Source organism: Octopus sinensis, linkage group LG3 (genome assembly GCF_006345805.1).
Source record: "Octopus sinensis linkage group LG3, ASM634580v1, whole genome shotgun sequence".
Classification (NCBI taxonomy): Eukaryota; Metazoa; Mollusca; class Cephalopoda; order Octopoda; family Octopodidae; genus Octopus; species Octopus sinensis.
In genome coordinates this window covers 79,203,018-79,224,467 of record NC_042999.1, presented here as the reverse complement: position 1 = coordinate 79,224,467, position 21,450 = coordinate 79,203,018, and the positions used below count along the sequence as shown (strand labels likewise).

The 21,450-nt window shown below is 34.3% G+C and overlaps 1 protein-coding gene across 1 annotated transcript in view; it reads left to right on the top strand.

The window, feature by feature from the left end:
* LOC115209430 (AT-rich interactive domain-containing protein 3A-like) overlaps positions 1-21,450 on the top strand; it is a 305,813-nt gene that overhangs the window by 246,971 nt on the left and 37,392 nt on the right. The window lies entirely within an intron of this gene.

The following is a 21,450-nucleotide window of genomic DNA, read 5'->3' as shown; positions in this document are numbered from 1 at the left end:
TTAAGATCAGAAGCCATGAGAGCCACTGTCTGGTACTGCATCAGGGCATTTAATTATTATTATTATTATTATTATATTATTATTATTATTATTATTATTATTATCATTCATTATTATTATTATTATTATTATTATATTATTATTATTATTATTATTATTATCATTATTATTATTATTATTGTTATTATTATTATCATCATTGGAGGATATTAACGGTGAATTGTCTGCCAACAAGAAAGAACCTGTGGAATTCTGCGAAAGTCAGGTGTAACATCTAATCCATGCAGTGATGGCATTTTCGTGTGATGTCTGTTATGTGTGCTGTGTGCGATTTATATATATATATATATGTATACACACACTCACACATACAGTCTGTCTTTATGTTCTGTTTGCATTAAATACAAGAGTCAGAGAAACAGAGGGAGAGAAGGGGAGGGAGAGAGAAATTGTGTGTGTCCGTTTGTGTGGATGTGCGTGATTGAGTGTGTGTGTGTCTGTGAGACAAGAGAACAGTGTTTGTAGTAATGATGGTATTAATGACGTTGAGCTATGTTAGAGGCTATTGCTAACGATTTTCCTTCTGCTTGTTTAGCCGTCATTGATGTATAGTGTTAGAGTTGTGCTGTATTAGAGTTGTTGATATTTATGGTGCTACTATTCGATGGTATTTTATGGTGTGAGAGAAGTTGCGATAGTTTTGAGTTTATTACAATCGTAGTTATCAATTATATTATTATTATTATTATTATTATTATTATTATTATTATTATTATTATTATTATTAAGCCGGGGAAAATGCTTAGCGACATTTCTCTCGTCTTTACGTTCTGGGTTCGAATTCCACCGAGGTCGACTTTGCCTTACATCCTTTCGGGGTCGATAATATAAGTGCCAGTTTAATACTGGGATCGATGTAATCGACTTACCTCCTCCTCCGAACTTGATGACTTTGTGCGAAAATTTAAATTATCATCATTATTTACTTTCACTGGTACTTATTGTGTCGGTCTATTTTGTCGAACCGCTAAGTAACGGGGACGTAAACACACCAGCACCGGTTGTCAAACGGTAGTAAGGGACAAAGACAGACAGACACAGACAGACAGACAGACAGACAAATAGATAGATAGATAGATAGATAGATAGATAGATAGATAGATAGATAGATAGATAGATAGATAGATAGATAGATAGATAGATATGGCGGTCTTCTTTGAGATTCTGTCCACCAAATTCACTCAAATGGGTTTGGTCAGCCCAAGGCTACAAGAGAAGACACTTGCCCAAGGTGCTACGCAGTGGGACTGAACCCTGAACCATGTAGTTCAGAAGCAAGCCTCTTACCACACAACAACGCCGGCGCCCGCATAACACGAATCTTACTAAGGATTCTTGCAGAATACATGATTGCTCTTTTCTGAAGGTCAACAATGCGAGAATCGAACCTAATATCCTTCAGTCTCTTAGGAAGCAGTTTGTGTGTTGTGCCAAGTGCACCAATTACCACAGGAACGTTTGTCAGTTTAGTCTTCGCTTTTCTGTCTAGTCCTGATATATCTCCATTTTCTCAAATTCTTTAGTATCCATTCCGTTATAATATAATATTGCAAAATCTAAAATCTATGATGTTACACAGTCTGTTTCTTTTGTCCTCTATAATCATATCGGTCTTGCTTCAAAAGAGTGATCAATCTTTATGGAAAAATCCTATAATTTTATTGTCCATCGCAGCCTCCGGTTCATGTTCATACCGTATTTTATGCTACACGCAGCTAACGTCCCAATAAATACCTCCCCAAAACAGTCATGCCTGTGCTAATACGCTTTTTGTGCTAGGTTAATGCATCAACTGAAGAGATGGTTAATATTTGTGAATAACGTGTCTCATTTATTTTAACAAGGAAAATGTTGATAGTGACTTCAGCTAACGAACATAACAATCTGTTTCTTACTAAGACACAAACACACACACACAAATGTGTATATATATATATGTGTGTGTGTGTGTGTGTGTGTGTGTGTGTGTGTGTGTGTGTGTGTGTGTGTGTGTGCATGTGTGTGTGTGTGACTATATATCTTCTGTGTGCAGTTACATATACGACGTAGAGCTCAATGTGATTGGTGAAACATACGTAGAAACTAAAATTTATACTGGTGTGTGTGTGTGTTTGTGTGTGTGTAAATATATCTGACTCTGTACATATAGATCTAAATGTATATACCTGTGCTTGTGTATATATCCCGGTTGATGGAAGAGTAACCATTTGCGAGAGTTTCTTGATATTCAGTATTTTTGGCTCTCAGCAACAGTTGTTGCTATCTGAAATTCCAAGTGGCAGAAGCATATTTATCTTATTAGGAATCGGTTCTGTACTTCTACGAAGAATTTGAAGTTAATAAATTTAAAAAGACGTATACACATTCTACGTATAGAACCACACATATGTTCACACACACTCAACTTTATATATCTACATACATAGATACTACATAGATTTACACACACGCACACGCATAGTCACATATACGCTCATATATTCATACACACAATGCTCACGTTACCAATTAAGAAACAATGCACATGATTTAATTTAGCATTTGATTATCCAACAAAGATTTCAAAATTTATTTTGGTAAACATAAAAACACTATCCTGCATACCACCTCCACATCGCTTTTGCCGAGCGTATTCTTAAACTGGTAATTATCATTTCTCGTATAAAAGAATACGCAATAAGACACATACATACACAAACAAATAGAAACACACACAAACAAACATACACACACATATACGCACGTTCTCTCACTCTCAAGCGCGCATCAGCACATACAAATATGCACTAGAAAATGGCAACTACAGCAACAACCGCCATTAAAAGAAAGAGAAAAACAACAATAAAATTGTATATTTCGATAAATAAACTGTATTGAAATTGCTGAGGCTGATTTGAGCGTGATATGTATGTCCGTGTATATACGTGTATACACACACAAATATGTATATATATATATATATATATAATATATATATATATATATATATATATATATATATATATATATATTATATATATATATATATATAATATATATATATATATATATATACATACATATAAATATATATATACACACTTATAAACATATGAAATATATGTGTTTATGCAAGTACGTACGTATGTGTATACACACATGCATATACGTATATGTTTGTATGGATGCATAATCTTATTTTCTGCTTTTATTTTTCGCAAGAGTATTCGTATAGCTTTATGTTTTAAAGATTGATAATAAGATAAGTGAATCTATTTATTGTTCATTGTGGCTCTTCATGTATCTTGCCACCATTACTGCTGTCGTTGCTTCGATTGTAGTTGCTACTGCTGCTGCTGCTGCTGCTGCTGTTGTTGTTGTTGTTGTTGTTTACCATCTTGTATTGATGTGTACCTGTTGTTTTTTCCGACACTAACACACCCATATACCCCACCCACACACATACACCCACAGCCATATTTCTTGATGAGTCTTCATTGTTACTAATGATTTTGGTATGGAGTAGTGCTTCTGCTGGCCTGTCTCCGTCTTTGTTGTCTTCCTCATTGTTGCTGGTGGTGGTGGTGATGATGATGGTGGTGGTGGTGGGGGTAGCGGTGCTGGTGCTGGCGCTGGTGTTATTGATGCTGTGGATTTTGTTTTTTCTTATTTCCAATGATGATGACGATGCTAATGATGCTGATAATAGTGGCAATGATGGTGAAGATAACGATGGTGAGAACGGCTTGAAGAATAACGATAGTGAAGATGATTTGCGATTATCATCTTCATCGTTAATAACTTCATCATGATCATCACCTTAATCAGTATTGGTATTATGCTCATAAACACACACACACACACACACACACACACACACATATACACACACTCACACTCACACACATATTTGTATGTATGATTAAATATAATGTGCGTATATGTGTATAAATAAATGCATGTATGTTTGTATGCAAGTATTTATGCATGTAGGTAATTATATGTTTGTCTGCACGTATCAATGTGTGTGTGTATGTATGTGTGTGTGTCTGTGAGTGCTTGTATGTACCTGTATTTGTAATTATGCGTGTATGATAAGCGTTTGCTTTTATGCATGAAGGTCGTAAACCTATAAATCCAATTTATTTACTGCAAATTAAAATACCAATGTATTATACGATACGTATATACAAATGCTCCTTTCCTTGTCTCTATTTATGTGTATTCGTGTGTGTAAAGAGTGAAAGAGTGAGAGAAGGAGGGGAGAGATTGTCGAAGATTATATACGTTGTAACTGTTTTATACACTGTGTTTTCGATTGATTACAAATTTTGTTGCATATTCAGAAAAATCACTCAATACTATTAACGAAAATTATATAAAGACGCAAAGAGAAAATTTAATTATGTAAACAACATAGTATAATATTAAAATGATATAAAATTTAGATAGCAAGCGTGTAATTCAATATAGTGTAATATCATATAATATAATATGGAATGATATAATATAAGAAGATGTGATAAAGTGATAAATGAATCGAAGAGTCTGCTTGGAAATGGTTGCAAGTGTTAATGGCGCCTGAAGTCACAGTTTGGATAATGGAATATTGATGATTGATATACAAGGGGGAATGAAGTAATGGTGCCTGTCAATTACTTTAAATATGCTTAATAGTGTGTGTGCGTGCGTGTGTGCGTGTGAGAGAGAGAATGGGAGCGGTGAGACAAAGAGTGTGTGTTCTTGTGTAACGTGGAGATACGAGAAATAGAGAGTGAGAGTGTAAAAGAGATACAAAGCTGATCACCTTTGATTCTATTTACTTTCTAATCTTTTCTGTTCTGATTTGATTTTGTCTCTAGATGCTTATACGCACGTGAATGCACACAGACACATGCACACACAGCACATACATACAAACATATAAGCCTACGGGCATGTATGCATGCACGGATGCATACGTACAAGTTGGTAGTAACAAGCAGAAGCGAAGATATTTACTACAAGTAGTAGTTAAGTATAATTAATTAATTTGTCTTAAGTCATAAGCGGGTACTTTCGAGTTTCCTCGTGCTTCATCAGACAGCTTCATCAGAGAGCAACTATAGAGTAAATTTCCACCATAGCAAATTCGTTAGAAAGTTCAACAGCTTATCAGTAGTAAACATTGGTTTCAAATTTTGGCAAAAGGCCAGTAAATTCAGGGGAGACGAGTAAGATGATTACGTCGACCCTAGCGATAATTTATACTTATATCGACCTCGAAAGGATGAAAGGCAAAGTCGACCTTGAAATTTGAATTCAGAACGTAAAGACGGACGAAATACTGCTAAGCATTTTTCCCGGTGTGCTAATGATTTTACCTGCACACTATCTTAAAACCAGTAGTAAATTTTAACAAATCTTTATTTAAAGATACGAAATGTTTAATTATAGTTGGTCTTTCACAGATTTAAATTAACAGTTAATGTCAGATAAGGTATTGTTTACCAAATATTTTCAAAGGGATTTCGGGATCTATAATGACAGAAACTTTAAAAGTCTTTTGAAGTAAATGTTAAAGTAGTATGAAGAGAAATCATTCTCTTCCGTTTTGTCGATTCTATTATTTCAATAAGATGTAATGAAAAATAGGTCATGATCCAACTGTAAGAAAATATGGAATGAAAATGAGTGCTGCATATAAAACAACACATGAACGATACGAACGATAACGAATAGAAAGAAGATGGACAAGAAATTATGATAGCAGGGTAAACACTTGAATTGATCGATGAATTAATAGATGAATTAATCGATGAATATTTGGGGGTGGACGATAATGTGAGATGTAAAATCGAAGAAATGGCTAAAATGCTAAATTCCAGCTGCTACATCGTGTTTTGCAATTTTAGATTTTGTACTTGCCTACTATCTCCGATTAGTATTGGAGGTTTGAAGGAAGTAGATTAGTAGAATCGTTTGAGCGTCTGTTAAAATAGCTTCGGTATTTGAACCGACTCTTTACATTCTGAGTTCAAGTCGAGCTAAGGTCAACTTTGCCTTTCATCCTTTCGGGCTCGATAGAAAAAGTATCAGTCAAGTACTCAGGCTGATTTAATCGACTAAACCCTTCTCATCAAAACTGCTAGCCTTGTACTTAAATAAGACACACTTATTGGTAGTGTTAAATTTCATGCTTCATACTCGCTTTGTTTCTCTTGTAGAATCGTTTTACTTTTACAGGTTCTTCACTTTATTTCTAGTAATATTTTGATCGGAAAGGGTCACGATGCCTATCAGACAGTCCTGTTTCATTTTTGATTATGTTCCTGAATGATTTATCTTGATTTCTTTGTCGGTTTACATAGACGTGTCGCATATAACTATGGTCAAGTAATTATCAGTATAGTATTTGCTACATGTTTAAAAGGTTTTCTTTTTACTGTTTTAACGTCGAAGTGTTGGAATATTGCTTACTGTACGCAACTGCCTATTCTCTCAGATTTAACAAGGATTGGACACCAAGTGGTGTTATTGAGAACTGTCAATTTGTGATGGTTACATACATTGTACTTGACGTCAATAAATTTTCCATTATTTCATTTTTGTCATAGTTTGTGGCTAAGCGTTAGTCTTATAAAACCAGAATTAGTCTCAGAGTTTCTGCGTTTAGCTCAGAGTTTTGTGAGCCATTGTCGGCTTTTACCTTGTTTCACGCCCTCTTTATTGAGTCTTGTGTTTTATTGGCGATGGAGTGGTTTTTCTCTTCATTTTATTTTCTTTAACATATTTTGGAATTCTTTTTGATTTTTTGTATTCTTTAAAATGATTATGTTCTTTTGTTTTGGTCTAAATCATTTTTTCTTCACTATTTCGACTTTTGTACCTCATTGTTTCTTTTCGTATAGAGAATAGTTTTATTTTTAACGTTGTATTTCAGGATGATCTTTTCTATTTTTTTTTTTGCCAAATAAACACCCGCACTATATGTATCTTTCTTCACTCGTTTATTACTGTTCTTATTTTATTATTTTTAACTCATGCCCATTGTCCGGAAATCTTTCGTCACACATCTGTGATCGCTTCAGCAACATTTTTCGTTTTCATGTGTGTTCTTGTTCCACTTACTCTATTCTTTTACGTTTCCGTACTACATTAATCAGCTTCCCTTTACTTGCTTCTAAGTATTTTTGAAGTCCAACTGTCGTTGCACAGTGCATTACATGCTAGTGTGGCGTAGCACTATACCGTGCGGTGTGGTGCGTGAGGTGAATTTATAATGTACTGTGGTGTTGAGTACTTGCTGTCATTATTATTATTACTGGAGCTTAATTCCGCCGAGGTTGACCTTGCCTTTTATCATTTCGGAGTCGATAAAACAGCACCAGTTGAACACTGGGGTCGATTTAATTGACTATCTCCATCCTCCAAAATTTTAGGCCTTGTGCTTAAAGGATTACTACTACTACTACTACTACTACTACTACTACTACTACTACTACTACTACTACTACTACTACTACTACTACTACTACTACTACTACTACTATTATTATTATTATTATTATTATTATTATTATATGAAACCTGCTTATTTTGCTGGGTATGATGGAAAGGGTCAGCTTTCCACAGACAGTAGACTAAGGTGTCAATTGTTTACTGGTCATTATTGTTGTTGTTGTTGTTGTTGCTGTTGTTGCTGTTGTTGCTTTTGCAATTATTGTTACTACTTTGCGTTGAAAAGCAGTGTAGGTATAGCATTGGACTAAATTCCAAGCTTGCCTTAGCCTGTTATTGTTCGAGGTCAATAAACTAAAATTTCAATCCAGTTTGAAATTGATGAGGTCTTCCTAAAATGCTGGTAGTAGCAGTGGTGGGGATAATGATGAGGAGGAGGAGAAGAAGGTGTGAAAGCAGGAAGAGGGAACGATGAAGGAAACGGACAATGTTCATTTCTTTACTGACGAGGTGGAAATGAAGATGACCACGCCTATACATGTATGTGTGAGAGTACATGTATGTGTGAATCTATGCCTAATTGTGTGTGCGCGCCCGTGTGCGTGTGTGCGTGTGTGTGTGTGTGTGTGTGTGTTGTGTGTGTGTGTGCGTCCATATTATTCTGCGTGTATGTGTATGTACGTGTAATTGTGTCTGTGTGATTATGAGCTTATATTTGTGTCTGATTATGGTTTATGCACACAGAGAGCTGGATAGTAAAGAAGACATAGATCAGACAGACAGACAGACAGACAGGCAGACAGGCAGACAGGCAGAAAGACAGACAGACAGGCAGACAGGCAGACAGGCAGACAGACAGACAGATAGATAGATAGATAGATAGATAGATAGATAGATAGATAGATAGATAGATAGATAGATAGATCTAATAAATGGATAGATTGCTAAATAGATGGATGGGGAAAGAGGGCATAAGAGGACAGGATATTGAAGAAATGGTTTCCATTATTGTTATAATTTTGTTTATTGTTTTCATTGCATACATTATTGGAGGGCTTTTTTAAAAATATATTTGTTAAAATTATTTACTGTGCCCTGTTTTTGTTTATTATTCTACGATTAACTCAAATAAATAATGTCATACAGAAGTTTTAATGACAAAGCAGATGTGTATATGTGTCTATTGGTTATTTCTGTGTGTATGTGTGTGAGAGAGAGGAGGGAAGGAGAGGTGCGAGGGAAGGAGGGATGGAGAGAGTGCGGGTCATGCAACTATCATCACTACTACTATCGACATTATCACGAAAATTACTTTCCATTCCCCCCCCACCACTACTACTACTACTGCTGCTGATAATGATAATGATGACGTTGTTACTACTACTACTACTACTATTACTACTACTACTCATGATGATGATGATGATGATGCTGTTACTACTACTACTACTACTACTACTACTACTAGTGCTACTGTTGCTACTACTACTACTACCACCATCACAGTCTTGTGAATCAGCACCACCTCCAACACTACCACAAGCTTCGCTACCAATACCATTCTGCACTGCCAACATCCATCCCCCACCCCAATATTCCTCCAACACCACCAACACAAATTCCACCAAATCCCTTTCACCACCACAAGCTACCAATACATCAAGACCACTACCAATACCACCACCACCACCACCACCACCACCATCACCAATACTCGCCACGCTTCATACCGCCCAGCCACTCACATCTGTTTACTTTTCTAAGTGTTATATCAATGGTTCATTTTATTTTTAGATTCAGTACAGTATCGGTAATAGTGGTGGTGGTGATGGTGTTGATGGTGTTGATGGTGGTGGTGGTTGGATCAAGATTGACATGTGTGAGTAGGTTGGGTACAAAGAACTCTGATGATGGGGTGGGTCCGGGTTTGTTAGAGTAATAGTGGTAGTAGAGAAGGTAAAGAGATAGAAGGGGAGAGGTGGCGAGAGGCAGTAAGGTGTTATAGGGTTTTAGGGTTTAGCTCGTGCGTATATATTTGTGCATGTATGTGTGTGTATATGATTGTGTGTGTCTGTAAATATATGTGTGTGAGTGTGTGTAAGTGTGTGTGTGTATATGTAATATGTATTTGTGTTTGTGTGTGTTTCCATATTTGCACATGTATATGTCTTTATTGGAATGAATTTATGTATATGCATATGTGTGTGTGTGTGTGTGTGTGTGCGTATGTGTGTGCATGAATGTATGTATGTTTTGTGAATGATTTGTGGATAGGTGGAATGATTTATAATGGTATTAAGCATGACAGGTGATTGCGTGTATACGACCGTGTATATATATAGCGGTGCACATTTATTTTGTGTGTGTGTGTGGTGTGCATGCCTACGAAAACGGTTAAATGTGTAGGCAGGAGATGCTCCCATGGGAATCAAAAGACTATACATACGCGCAAACACACACATACGCACACACACATATCCGTATAGATGAACACAGCCATACACACACATATACATGTGTGTGTATACGTCTATTTCTTCACTCACCCTATCGCTCATAAGCACATATAGAAACACACAGATACGCTCTCTCACACACAAAAATGCAGTTTTACTTTAAATTTTAATCCATTTTATTCGCATCATTTTCTTAAATTTTACGTTGATGAGAAAACAAGGAGTTGAGTGGGTCTCGTTAAAAAAAAAGCTGGATGAAAATTGATACTTCCACACCACAACGCTCTACACCACCCCGTTTCGTTTTTCAGGGCTCCACTTCACATCACATTACTCTAGCACCACAGCATAATGCTGCACCGCCACCGTATGTTTTATCTCAAAAGCCATACATAAACTAAACCCTGTGTCACGGCAGGATTTCACATATGTAATATAGTTGAAGAAAGAACTATTGATTAATTAATATAATAAAATAAAATGTATATAAATGGGAGTGCATCCTTTATTTAAGACCTTTTGGAGAAAGCAACCATATTCATCGCTTTCACGGGTTAGCTTTGAAGACAAAATCCATTATAACTGCAGCGTCTTCATTTTCCATAAATTTAGATTAGCTGGAGTTGTTAGTTATCTCTTTTGCACGTCTACTTCAGATTTTCACCAAGCCTAGAGAGCAACTTTGTTTTCTGACTGGAAGCGTAATTTCAGTTAACCAAAGTTTTTCATCTCACTTTATTGTATACAGACCTTACAGTATGTGAATTTTGCATGAAAAACACACCTCAACGCTCTCTCAGTTGCATTGTTCAGAATTCGTATTGTACGAGTTAATAACAGAGAAAAAACATGGTCTGCTCAAGTGTCAAGAATCAGTAGCGAAATTTCTCTCAAATATGATACTTATATTTTAAAACATAAGATCTACTTCGAATAATGTAATCTTAGACACATCATGACTGGAAAAAAAAAGGGAGGTCGAATGGCTCGATCAAAGTTCTCGAGGGTTAAATAAAAACAATTAAACAAGGACCAGTCGGGTACTCAGTTCGACGAAGCCGTGCCAAAATCTGGAACCCTCATAAAAACATGAACGGAGGGGGCGCGCTGGCAGAATGGTCAGCGCATCAGACAATATGCTTAGCAGCATTTCTTACAACGTTTTACTTTCCCCGATCAAATGCTACCAAGGTAAACTTTGGGATTGATAAAACAAGTCCCTGTTGAGCATTAGAGTCGATGTAACCCACTAACTCTCATTCAAATTGGTGACCCTGTGCCAAAGTTTGAAACGTTGTAGAACGGTGAGCTGAGAGAATCGTTATCACGCCGGACAAAATCCTTAACGGTACTTCTTTCGGCTTATTAAGTTCAAATGCCGTCGAGGTCGATATTTCCTTTGGTCATTTCGAAGTTGATAAAATAAGTATCAATTATGCACTGGGTCGATGTAAACGACGTCTTCCACTGAAGATTTTTGACATTTGCCTAAATTAGAAAGAATTATAGAAACTGAAACGAGAGGTGGTTAGCTGAATCGGTAAAACTAAGAATAGTAAGATTCCTAACGGCACCAACAAATTGAAGTATAGCTATTTACTTTACTCTCTTCCAGAACGGAGGGGGATGAAAGTCAAATATGTCTAGAACAATGATGCACTTAGTTCTACATTCAAATATTTTTCAACACTTCACTATTTTAATGAAGTCTTATTTTAAGATTCATCCATTAATAAATAAGTAATGTATCCGAACTAAGAACTGTGCTGTAGGATATGTTTCGTCTAATTTATATATGAAAAACCAAAATCAACACCTGTGGTATGAAATACAGCATTGCAATTAATTTCTGTAACGTGTATGTACACAGTTACACATGCAGGCATAGACGCGAGCATACTTATATAAGCAATACATATGTATATATATATCTGTGTGTGTGTGTGTGTGTGCGTAGGATACAAATACACTCATCGACACACACACACACAGGCACACACACACAGAGACACACACGCACACACATATATATATATTCATATATTAATTTTATTTCAAGTGTAAATTCATACACGTGTAAATATACATAGATACACACACATATACACATATATGTATATATATATATATATATTATATATATATATATATATATATATATATATATATATATATAATATTATATATACTTGGAAATGGATAATATAAATAATGTATATATACATACATATATGTGTGTACACACACACAATCACACACACACAATCATACACACACACACACATATATATATATATATATGTATATATATATATATGTATATATATATATAATATATATATATATATAATATATATATATATATATATATATATATATATATATATATATGTATGTATATATATATATGCATATGTGAGTACAGGACTTCACCAACTGTGTAAACAACATGAAGTACGAAAACAGATGAGTTAAAGACGCAAACAACGAGAGGGAAATGGAAAGCAGGACAAATAACACGAAGAACGACCCGTCATCAGTTGTCGGCTGCCTCTCTACTCTTCATTTCGAGCATTCAACGACAATTCGAGTCTTCGAAGACAGTTGCACTCATAAATTCCCAAATAAAATTTTGAATTTATGGAGGGTCAAAGTTGGGAACAAAAACAAGATACTGGAGACATACAAGGAAACCGAACGAAAACAAATATGGAGGGTCGTTAGACCAGAACGAGAGGAGAATATTGAACGCTGGGAAAAATATTTTCGTTGAAAAGAGAAATGATAGAAGACGTAGAAGACGTCCTGTTCTTAGAACGTCGTTCAGGAAAAGAAAGATGATCTTGTGAGGAAAAGAAAGATGGACGATGGCCACGTGTGAGCAACGAGAGAGAGAGAGAGAAAAAAAAAGAGAAGGAGTGAGAGAGAGTGACAGATAGAAGATGGTGAAGGGTAGACAATGGAATTAGAGAAGGATGAGAGAGAAGACGGTATAGAGTAGAGTCGCATCAAAAAAGTAAAGATAAATTTAGTTCGAATTTGAAGTTTATCTGTTTGTTTTGAAATAAAACCATTATTTAAGAGAGATTATTTCTCAAACTTCGCGCAGGAATCGAAAATCGTCCCAGAATAATATTTGAATGAATAAAAAATACCGATATGCGAAGACCTATATATGTAAAACAAAGGAAGAGTGCTGAAACACTGATACTTGTAGGAGAGTGGTAGAAGTGGAGTGTTAGTGTGAGCTACAGAAATACTGTTCTCTTTCTACTTGAGCTCTTTTAATTGCACGCTCTTTCTTCTACTCACACTTTCCTTATCTGTTGCACTCTAATTCATCTCACAACAAACACACACACGCACACACACACACACACACACACCTTTTCATTAATTTCTCTCAGATCTCAACGTGTAAGTAGCATATGTAATCGACCCAATGATCAAACAGATAGAGAAAAAGCAAATCCGAATCAATATCCTAATACATACAAATGCTGGGAGTTCTTATATTTCAAAATTTGAATTCAATTGCCTATATAACAACCTACCTACCTACCTACCTACCTACCTCACTACATACATACCTGTCTATATATATATATATATTATATATATATATATATATGCATATATGCATATATATATGCATATATATATATACATATATATATATATATATATATATATATATATATATTATATATATATATATATATTATATATATATATATATATATGCATATATGCATATATGTATATATGCATATATATATATACACACATGGTGGTTGTCTATTCCTTATGCAGAGTTTGAACGCCTCCTGTACCTACACCTTTCCTTAGCACTGTGCTGGCATCTGATGTGGCTTTTTAAACCAGATAATGTTCCGGAAAGACACCCACATAGATTTCACCTGCGATTTGGTCCACCAAGAGCTATAGATACATACACACACATACAGACACCCACACCCACACACATATATACATACACATATAGATAGATAGATACATACATATATATATATATATATATATATATATACACACACACATATATATATATATATACATACATACATAAATACATAAATATATACACACACTCACACACATATATGGTCCAAAAATATACTAAAAACAAAGTCATGTGAAAGAAGAGTACACTCAAACAAGCATACACACACGCACACGCACACACACACACACACGCGCGCATCTATAACTCTTGTAGCACATACTGTGTTGAATAATCATTCTCTTAAATAAGAAAAAATTAGACCGCGGTTACACGGTTACAATGCACACACATGTTTGTTCTTAATTATGTGTGTGTGGTGTATGTAGAAGTAATATCATAAATCTGTTTAATGTTTCCTTCTGTAGAAAGCTTGGTTTTGTAAAAATAAATTATTAATGAAATGTACCAGACAGCATGTTTGTTCCGTTCAAAGAAACATATCTGAGTGTATGTGCCACTGTGTGTATGTATGTGTTGGTGTGTGTGTTTTTGTACCTATACGTGTATGTGTATACACGCACACACACATAGATACGCATATACAGAGAAATAGAGAGAAGTAGAGTGAGAGAGCGGGAGAATCGTATGGAGATTCCCCTGCAGTCATGTTCTGGGTCTAGGTCTGATTCCACGCGGGCAACTTAAGCTCATCGTTTTGGCTTCGGATTGACAAATGCATTCTGAGTCGAATTCGGTAACAAGAACCTGGCTTATAGTGTAAAGTTTATCCCAAGACACGAATTGAAGTCCGCAGATCAATCTCTTTAATAGACTAAGTTAGCCTTGTGAGCGTTCTACAAACATAGACAAACATAGATATATACATATATTTCTAAGAATTTTTTGCATAATAAGATAAAAAAAAACCATGGCTGTATAGATATTAGAGCATTTATAGATAGAAGGTCTTACAGCTGTTTCTAGGATATTAATTAATAATATCGCTTCATCTATACACCCTGGGTTTTTTTGTCTTATTACACGCTGACATAGAACCAACGTTGAACCCTTTATTCGCAATGTTACCGAATCTGGAACTTAACTATGGTCTGTCTACAGCACTTATTCAGCATAAATGACACCTTTGGTTCTCAATAACACCATTATCTCTTATAACTTCAACTACATTTATATATATATATATATATATATATATATATATATATATATTATATATATATATATATATATATATATATATACACAATGGATTACTTTCAGTTTCCGTTTACCAATTCCACTCATAAGGCTTTGTTTGGCCCGAGGCTATAGAAGACACTTATTGAAGGTGCCACGCAGTGAGACTAAACTTGGAGCCATGTGGTCGGGATGCAAGCTTCTTTCCACACAGCCACGCCTGCATGTATCTATACATACACACACATATATACATGTGTGTGTGTGTACGTATAATTATGCAAGTGTACAACAACGCAATAGAACTGTGTGAATTGCCGTGCCAGTTGAATGTATACGTTTACGTGTACCTAGAGCACTGAATGCATTATATAGTTTTATATTTCGTTCATCTTGGTTGCGAATCCAAGTAGTAGTTTTTATTATTCGCCTGTTTTTAAACCCACCTTTATTTAGTAGTATGTTGCATAAAATAATGTAGCAAATGTTAGATTTTATGCTTAGTCAAAATAATAATAATAATAATAATAATAATAATAATAATGATATATTCATATATATATATATATATATATATAATATATAATATATATATATATTATATATATTATATATATATATATATATATATATATATATATAACCTACAAAACATTCTTCAATTTTAAGGCCATAAGTTTATTCCCCATTGAATAGTTAATAAATAAACGAAAAAATGTTTCAAGAATGATTCAGATATCCACCATATTGGGTATGCAATTACTCACAAAATCTGTATTTGGCTGTCCGTGTATGTGTGTAAGCGTGTTTATGTATGCAAATGTTTGTTCGTTTAAATTTTGTTTTCTTATTTATTTCTGGTGTGTGGTGCTGGGGCGGTCGTTGTGTTTTTGTCTTCAGATTCGTTTGAATATTTGAGGTTTATCTTTTATTTATTCACATTTCAATTTCAGTTTACTAGAATTTCAACTGATTGTTTTCGTCTGCCAGATTTGATATTAGCTTTCGGTCAATTATAGAATATTGGTAAATGGATCTGGCGGGAAAGCTATGTGAAATGAAATATTTGGGGAAAAATAAAGTATACAGCAAAGAAATAAAGGAATTAAGAGAGCAGTTTGAAAATAAATTTTACAAGCAACTCATAAAATGAAGAATGATAGGAAGATAAATGGATAAATACACAGATAGATAGATAAATATATATATATATATATATATATGTAAATGTAAAAAAATACAAACTGGGACAAGAACGTGAAATGCATGTACATACATATATGTACATATATATATATATATATATATATTATATAATATATATATATATATATATATATATATATATATATATATATATATATATATATATATATATACACATACGCACACACATATACACATCACATACATACAAAGACACATATGGAGAAAGAGAGTGGGAGAAATGCTGATTGAAAGACAGAGAAATAAAAAGACCGATAGATAAATATAATAGAAAGACAGATGGGTATGTGAATTTGATATTCACTTTATAAAGTAGAATTATCGAATGTTCATTAACAGATAAATGTATTTAACTATATCTATGACTCTCTTTCTCCCACCCAACTCTCTCTCCCCTCTCTGCCCCCCCCTCTCTCTCTCTCTCTCTCTCTCTCTCTCTCTCTCCTCCTTTAGTTCACCGTCTTTTTACGCATTCTTTTCCTTTCTTTACTACATGATTTTTCACTCCTTTTGATCCTCGTTTCCTTTGATTGTGCATAAATTTGTACATATTGAAACTAGGACATAAATACGCATAAAAGCATAATAATTGACATCATCCACTCTCAAAACTCACCAAACTTATCTCGAGGTAATGTTGAGTTTTAAATTAAGAAAAGCATTACTATGCATGCTGACATTCCTATCTATCTATCTATCTATCTATCTATCTATCTATCTATCTATCTATCTATCTATCTATCTATCTATCTATCTATCTATCTATCTATCTATCTATCTATCTATCTATCTATCTGTCTACCTGTCTATCTATTTATCTCACTGGTGTGTGTGTGTGTGTGTATAGTTTGACAAATAGATTATTTGTGTGTGTAAGTGCATGTGCATGTGCACATTTGCATGTTTGTGTGTGCGCTGTATATGGTGTTTCTCAACATCTGACGTTGCTCTCCTCGCCCATACACGAAAACCTGAAGTAATGTGATGCTGATTTAAACTTCTATTAGATATTTTTGCTGTAAATATGCATAAACTTAGATGTGTATATATATATATATATGCATACATATGTATGTTGATATTTAAGCGTACTTATTTACTCCTGTTCCAGCTAACTTTTCATACAAGCTAACACACACAAGTTCACATATACGATGGGGTGTTGAAAAGTTCCTCGTTTCATGTAAAAGAAAATACAGGAGGGTCAGTTAGTTATGATTTTATTCAACATATTCCCCTCTCAGATTCACTCATTATTGCATCGGTCCTTCAGTTTTTCTAAACACTGAAGGTTGGGCTTCCAGACTGGCCTTTTGCGATACCCTTAAAGCCAGGAACTTTTCACCGCGCCCTCGTATAGTTCAAAGAATGCGAACAGCTAAACAGTTGCTCGAAGCCACCACCTTCCTCATGTTCACCACCATCACCGTTATCATCACCACAAGCACCCCAACACGACGGTCTGTTTCAAAACCATCACTACCATTACCGCTATTGGCTTTCCTATTTTGGAGTTTTCAACCGATGTATATATAATGTATTAAGGAGAAATATGGTGGTTGTAACTCATATAATAAACAATCCTCGTTCATTGGCTCTGCTAGAAATAGTGGTAAAAGTTCTTAAAAATCCTGCTCCACACTCTTAAAAAAGGAAAGAGGACAATGCTTTAGGTAAAGGAAACTGCACGTACGATATATAGCTTAGAAGCAGCGCTACGGATGTGGCATCACACACGCGCTTGAGACATGGCCGCCCTCACGCACTTCTCATGAGGAATTCCGGAAGGAGCTTCTTGAGACCACTACAGCGACGCTTCCGAAAAAAAAACCGTTGGAAAACCGATTCCTAGGGATATCTGAAGAAGGAATTTTTATACTCCGAAATATTGCATCAGACTAGGGATAATTACATTATAACAGTTATTGTAGTCCATTGTTGTTATTATAGTGCATTGTTGTGCTATCCAAGACACACTATTTTTTACAAACAATACACAATGCTTCAAGCGAACTACAATACTCTCCTAATTTTAGTTATGTTTAAACTGAAGCATATATTATGATAGGATGGTCATGAATGCCACACTTTTAATCATATCTCTTCTGAATCGGAACAAATCTGCGTTAAGTAATTAATTATAATGAGTAAAACTCGACTAAGAATTGAAAACGTAGTATCACAAGTTCACTGAGTGCTGTAATCTTCTATTTTTAAAAGCAATTTATTATTACTGCTATCTACTTCTCTTCACTTTGGAATTGACGCTTCTATATCTTTTTTCAATATTATCGCGTGGCTACTCCATAAAAATTGATAATTACATTTAGTCTCTTCTCAACACATAGGTTTCTGTTTAAATGTCAATTGTATAAAAGTAGAGATTTTTACTGATATTGAAATACACACTTTTGCTGTAATTCTATGGCAGATTAGCTATCAATGTTTACATACACTTATATATACATATATATGCATACGTGTGTGTGTGTGTGTGTGTGTGTGTGTGTGTGTGTGTGTGTGTGTGTTTGTGTTTGTTTGTGTGTGCATGTGTCTGTGAGTGTGTGTGTTCATTTATATATGTGTGTGGGGATATATATATAACTACGTACATTCTCACACATATATACAAGCATTCAAGCATGCTTTTAGCTCATCTCTCTTCCTTAACCCTCTCTTCCTTTTTCTCTCTCTCTATCTATCTATCTATCTACCTATCTATATATGATGTGTATATAAATGTTTTCATTATATATATATATATATATATATATATATATATATATATATATATATATATATATATATATATATATAAAACCTATATTATGATATTATATAATACAAATATGAGAATAAATATGTGTGTATGTATCTATGTGTGTGTGTATCTATGTGTGCGTGTTTGAGTGTGGAGTGTGTGTGTACGTATATGCATAAGTAACCGTTTATGTATATAGTATATAAACTTATATGCATACAAGAAAGTATATGAGCGTATTTGTGTTGCGGGGTGGGGAACCAAATAGCGAACATGACTAAAATGTACGTTATTTACATTATTTACATTCGACGGATATTTGTCCTCATCTTTGTTGTTAACACAACGTTTCGGCTGATACACCCTCCAGGCTTCTTCAGGTGAGTTCGGGCTACTAACCCCAAGATTCCGAGTTCAATTCCAAGCAGTTACCTGAACAATAACAATGACTGAAATGGTTCAGTATTACAATTATATTGCAGTTTCAGTTTGCGATTCTTCAGAAATTCTTAATGGACAATCTTATTCATATTTTTCTGCTTCTCCATACTTTTTGCATTGAGTACTTTTATAGATGTTGTGGTTTGCTTGCACATTCATACAATGTCTCAGTACATATATACTTACACACACGCACAGACACACACACACATGCAAACGCACACATGTGTACATACAATCACATAAACACATGTAGATATAAATATAGCTTTTTTTCTGTCTTCATACAACATGATCGCTTTTAATTCGTAACAAAATAACCATATTTTGTGTAATCCTGTTCTTGTGTGTTTGCTACATTTGTTTATCTGTGTTTTCAAAATGGCTGCTTTATATCCAGTTTAATCGTATATTTTGATCGACAAGAGATGTTATATAACTAGAAATAGTAAATAGCATAAAACATACATAAATAAATATATAATGTGATAAACATATTTTTTAAAGCAACAACAACTTGAGATTTTGAAATAAAAATTCTCTCGTTGAAAAAAATACTGTAATTTTATTTTATCTGTTCATTCGTTTATTTATTGTTCTTTGTAATTTTCATCTCATTCTAATTTTTATTTTAAATTATCTATTGTATTTTTTGGTGTCTCTCTTGTCGCAACTATCAAATAATCAATATGAGCAATGAAATAGAACAACATATAGTTGTTTGTTATTTTCAGAAAATATATTTAAGACAACATTATAAAACATAGCCCACAAAAAAATAACAGGCAAACAACAAAAAAACAGATTTTTACTATTTATATTTTATTTTTTATTTTCTTCAACTTACTGCATTACATGTATCAAAACGAAAATTCAAGCTCTCAGAATCTATAGGACTTCAGTGAGCGGGAATCATAATATCTTTCGTAGTTTATTTGCTTTTTACATATTTGATAGCGTATATTATAGAACAACATTAATATTTTATATCTTTCTAAAATTGTGACAACATTCAGAGCAGGGTCGGCAAATTGTTAAGATTACTGGCGGAGCACGTCTAAGTTTCTATCCGACCTCCGGGTTGATAATATGACTCCTGTTATCGGAGACTGGTGATATTGGATCAGCTAATATCATAGCATTAGAAAAAGAAAAAAACAACGTTCGATACAAACATTGTCATACTTCTCTGAAATATGACGTCATTTCAGGCTGATGTTGATATATTGTCAGATTGGCAGTTGACAAAAAAAAAAAAAAAAAAAAACAATGGTTCGCGTGAGATCTCTAAATAATACTTCGTATGTACTAATTGCAGTCATTAGGTTGTGTGATCTTACTGGGGCAACTAATAGCATGTTAATATAAGTCATAAAATGGTGGAGATGCTAAAAATAGTAGACTATGGCACTTCCTTTAAAACATCGATACTGTTTTCAGTTAGTAAGTATATCTTGCGTTGTCGTTTATTATTAACTCTGGTTGAGGTCAACGAGGAGCCCTCAACCTCTTCTTCAAGGTCTACATTGCACAGTCATTATTTTTCTAAAATGGCAGAATGTGAGTTGATGGAAATTTACTTGATATTTTTGCTAGTAGGTTATGTTGTTGGTAATAGTTAAGAAAGAGGCTAATAGCTATTCCTTTACACTGTTAGCTCTGTTTTATATAGCAGTAAGTCTACGTTGACGGAGGTCCGTCTCTCTTTCTTTCTCTCTCTCTCTCTCTCTCTCTCTCTCTCTCTCTCTCTCTCAGCTATGGCTGCAAAATAGTTTCATTGAATACATCAAGTTTATGGACAATTTCGTAATTATTTTTACAATTCTGCGTTACATTTTTCGGTGCGACAATCTATCCCCGTTACTGAGATCGATTTATTAAACCATAAAACAAAATTTCATCACTTTTCATTTGCTGATATG